The sequence below is a fragment of the Chrysochloris asiatica genome, unplaced genomic scaffold (assembly GCF_000296735.1).
Source record: "Chrysochloris asiatica unplaced genomic scaffold, ChrAsi1.0 scaffold00186, whole genome shotgun sequence".
In the NCBI taxonomy this organism is placed as follows: Eukaryota; Metazoa; Chordata; class Mammalia; order Afrosoricida; family Chrysochloridae; genus Chrysochloris; species Chrysochloris asiatica.
In genome coordinates this window covers 1,842,181-1,846,936 of record NW_006408704.1, presented here as the reverse complement: position 1 = coordinate 1,846,936, position 4,756 = coordinate 1,842,181, and the positions used below count along the sequence as shown (strand labels likewise).

The 4,756-nt window shown below is 42.9% G+C and overlaps 1 pseudogene; it reads right to left on the bottom strand.

Annotated features, from left to right (window-relative positions):
- The window catches only part of LOC102825807, an 82,766-nt pseudogene that overhangs the window by 56,106 nt on the left and 21,904 nt on the right, over positions 1 to 4,756 (bottom strand).

Genomic DNA, 4,756 nt, shown 5'->3' with positions numbered 1-4,756 from the left:
AGACAGAAGGAGGGGGACAAAGAGGCACCCTGAAACCAGGGTGGATGCATTACTGGTGGGCAGACTTGGGACTACAGGCATCATGGCCTCTGCAGGCAGCAACTCACTGCCATGCAATCTTTACTGCATGGCTCCAAGATGTAATGCACACCTGGGCTGGCCTGGGCCTCTGTTTTATTTAGGGGAGGAGCTTCACACTAAGCTGGGAGGGACTAAAACAGGATACAGCTAACATCAGTAATTTTCCAGACACTCAGGTAACTTTACATCATGCTTTGTTGGTTCGAATCCCAGGCCCGCAACTTGGTTTCTCAGGCTCAATTAACATATCTATAGCCCCTGAACTCAGTTGGGGCAAGGTGAAAGGGAAGGACGAAAGTCTTGGGCAGAGTCCTGCTGTTTTGGCTTCTTGAGCCAGGTTTTCAGGAACTTGGCTGAAAAGCTTGCACCTGGGACAGGGAGGATGGTCTTTTGTCCAAAGAACAAAGAACCAGTAAGTAGCCAACCTAATTTTAGTTAACCCTTTGTAGAAAAGCTTTACCCTTGAAACCTTTAGTCTCGGCTTTAGGAGATTTTAATATTTCTCTGTGGATAATAAGGGATCATGTCTGCATTTTATTATAAACATAACTGAATACTAAGATTAAAAACAATTTGCCAAGACTGCCAGTGGTCAGAATTTGTTCCTCAGAGCCTGCGGCCTGTATAGTCTACACATAGTCTGCAACATATTCCCCCTGGTTTATTATTTTGTTTAAAGGATGCTGCATGTCTTAGGTGGTCCGTGTGAATTCTCAGCCTTACCCGTTTTCGAAACTCATTGCAACATGGCAATGGGCTCTGTCTTAGGTTGACCGAGTTTCCATGTGATCCTTGCCCATCTCTGACTACACGTCCATTCATAAACAATTGCCATCCGCAGGAGGTATGTAGGGAGGAGACCAGCAGGGAGATCTCACAAGCAAGACATTGCTAGACCCTCACCTGCTCAAGGTGATTGGGCAGGATCATTATGCTGAGGTTCAATTAAGTTCACAGGGGGACTCAATCTCTAGCCAGGACAGCAAATTAGTAGCCAATCAGAACTCAACTCGAGCATTACTTATATCAGAAATTAAGCATGTAGCTGTTGAATATCCACAGACAAATGAACACTATTCCACAACCTCCTAAAATGCTATAGAACTAAGGTCTGATCAAGTTCGGATAACACAAATCTACTTATACAGTGAATATCATTAAACTGAAAGTCTAAACTGGACATTTTGAAATCGTATATCTCAAAAACAATATTACTTCTTCTAAAGCCTTAATCTTACTTTGTAACCCTTTATCTATCTATTTACACTTGGACTATAAGGGCAAGACTAATATCCCTAGAAAATTGGTTTACATGGTTACACAAGAGAAGCGGTGGAGAGGGCAATAGAAGTAACATATCTTAACAATGCAGTGATTCCTAATATGAGAGCAATAACAAAACACGTGGCACATTAAAAGACCAGGCCAGCACAATGCATGGCCTCACTTCTGAAACATTAATAGGTAATAAAACATACAATGGGTAATGAACAATTACAACAATTGGTAACATCTGTTGACTCCCCATTCCCCACACCTGACAAGCAAAGCAGCAGAAAGTCTCTGGAGTTTAAACAGTCCTCCAAGGGTTAAGCAGTCCTTAAAATGTCTTTCTGCTCTGGAAGTGGCTTGCTGGAACTTGGTGCTCTTGCCAGAGGGGCTTCCATTGAGATGCAAATGAAGTCCTCTTTCAGATGGCTCAGAGGTGACTGCTGGCTTCCACGAGGCAGGAATGGCTCCTCTTGCCACAGGGTCAATTCAGTCAGGCTGGAATCTGTGTAGAAGGGTCTTTGTTCTGAAAAATAGGCTAAAACCTTTTGCTCTTTGGTTATTAATATATTTAAAAATACTAGAATCAGAAGACAGATGAGAGGAGATTAGGCTTAAAAGGAGCTGAGAGCATGCAGAGGCAATAGAAGCTCACGGCGTCATGGGAGACTCAGACAGGCACGTTTCCTTGTGGTCAGCACTGGAATTAAAGGGACGGATGAGACAGTCAGGTATCCAGATGGGAGGTTCAGCATTCTGCGGGAAGACGCATGTGTAGCCATGCCTAGAGGATAACAAAATGTCTGGACCTCTCCACTGTGATGTTAAGACATCTTTCCACTTAACTAGAGGATGAGAGGAGGGCACAGCATTCCAGTGCCTCTGAGCTGCAGTAAAACCTTCAGAATCTTTATTCAGGTAATTTAGCACAAAAAGAGAGTGAGATATTAAATGGTGGGGTGAGATATTAAATGGTGGGGTGAAGTATACTTATAGTCAGCATTTTGCAGCTTAACAATATGAGACTTAAGTAATTGATTTGTTCTTTCAATAATAGCTTGCCCTTGAGGGTTATAAGGGATGCCCGTAGAATGTTTAATTGAAAAGGTGTTACAAAAGGAGGCAAAAGCCTTGGAAGTATAAGCAGGGCCATTATCAGTCTTTATGTGAGCAGACATACCCATAAAAGCAAAACAAGCAAACAAATGTTGTTGTACATCCTTAAAAGCTTCACCCGAACAAGTGGTGCAAAAAGTAACCTGGAAAAAGTATCTACGGTAACATGAACAAAAGACAGTTTCCCAAAAGAAGACACATGGGAAACATCCATCTGCCAGAGGCTGCCAGGCTTTAAGCCGCGAGGGTTGACACCCAGAGGAGCAGAAGGCAGGGGAGAGGGACAATGCTGACAATTTTTAACAATCTGACGAACTGTTTCACATGACAGAGAAAACTGAAGATGTAATGCTTGAGAATTTTGATGGTGCAGGTCATGAGAATCTTTAGCAGCCTGCACTGGGTCATTAATAATGGCCAATTGAGTTAAACGATCCACGTAGGAATTTCCAGAGGTTAAAGGACCTGGTAATTGAGTATGTGCTCATAAATGCCTTACAAAATAGGGAAATCTGCAATTTTGGACTAAGGTTTGTAAGGTATACAATAAATTATTAATGGAAGTCTTATCAAAATTGATAACTGCAGTTTCAATATCAGGAAACAGATGGGACACATATTGCGAGTCAGTGTAAAGATTAACAGGACAATAAGTAAAGGTCTCAAAAACTTTTATGACAGCAAAAATTTCTACTTTCTGGGCGGAAGAGAAAGTAGTGGGGAAGACCTGCGTAGCGTCCAGGCTAGCAAAGGCAGCCCTCCCATTGGAAGAACCGTTTGAAAAAACAGTCAGGCCTTCTGTGAGGGGAGTGCACTAATGGTCAAAGGAAAAATTACTTTCTGGGTCTTTAGTAAATGTAGCAGAGGATTTTTTGGCAGGTGAAACAAAACCTGTACCGTAAAAGCCAGGAATGTTAAGGGAAAATCATCTGAAAAATTAAGAAGCCACTCAAATTGCTCTCTGGTATAGGGGAGTATTATATTGTTAAAATCTCGCCCCAAGTTTCCCGTTCCCATGTAAACTGGGAATCCTTTGATCTCATATTCATCAGCTCCAACCTCTTTTTCAGAGAGCAATCTTCTAATCTTATCCTCATAGTTAACCTTCCACCTTAAAAATTGTCCCTCAGATAAGCAGGAACGAGCGACAAAGTCCCCACAAGATCCATCTGATCTCGGCCCAACCTCACTTGAGCCAGCCTCACCTGTTGCCAGAGGCAAAGCCTCGGCTCCTTTCAAAGCCTCTTGGAAGTAAAAACGCGGTGGCTTGGAATTTTTTGTGGTCACTTTAAGTTTTGGGTGGCGGCGGTTATAAGACCAATCTGGGCCCTTATATCGGGCAGCCTTTCCTTCTAGAGTGAATCCGTCCTCAGGATTTACTTTCTCAAAGCTTGAGCTAGAAAAATCTGACTCTTTTTGTACATCAGCTGAATTTAGCAAAGACTCATCAGAGGCCGGAAATTCACTGTCAGAACCGGCTGTGCTAGCAAGGCCAGGTAACTCAGTAATTTCAGCATGAGAGCAAGCTTGTTTTACAATATACCCATGAGTAGAAGACCTATTTAAATCATTACATTGAGGGGCTTCCTCCTCTAAAGTAAGCTCATTTTCAGGACTCCATTTCTCAGTATCTGAACTCGAGGAGCATGGCACTTCTTGTGCTTTAGTTAAACTTGTTATATATTTAGGGGTTAGGGGTTTCTTAGCAAGCTCTTTCAGCTTCGTTTTATCTAGGAGAGGGAGAGATTCATCACAACCTCAAAAATCATTCTCAGACTCGGCAGGCAACTTAGCTTCTGCATGAGTGGGAGTTTGTTTAACAATATACCCATAGGTGACAGCCTTTTCAGGAACGGGATCCTGGCTATGTTCCCTGAGCCAACGTTTCATCTCCCTCCAGATTCTTTTCCATTCTGATTCCCCCAAGTTTCCACTCTCAGGTAACCGGGGGATAATCAGCTGGACACACTTAACAAAATTAGACAAGTTTCCTTCATCAACACACATTTTTCTTTCTTGCAGAGATTTCTTAAGAATTTTAAGATATACAGGATGGAGATTAAGAATTTTAGGATATACAGAATGGGGACTGGGCTCTCTCTGGCCCCCCATCCCCTTCACTTCCTTACTTCTCCTTTCCAGCCTTACTATTTGACCAGAGGGACTGCGGCTCCCAGGAGCAGTGTCTGGCCTGGACCGAGGGTCATCACTTACCCCATCCTTTGTGTCCCTATTCAGGCGCCATTTATGTCGGGGACTGTCCTCGACATAATTTGTGTTGTTCACGAGT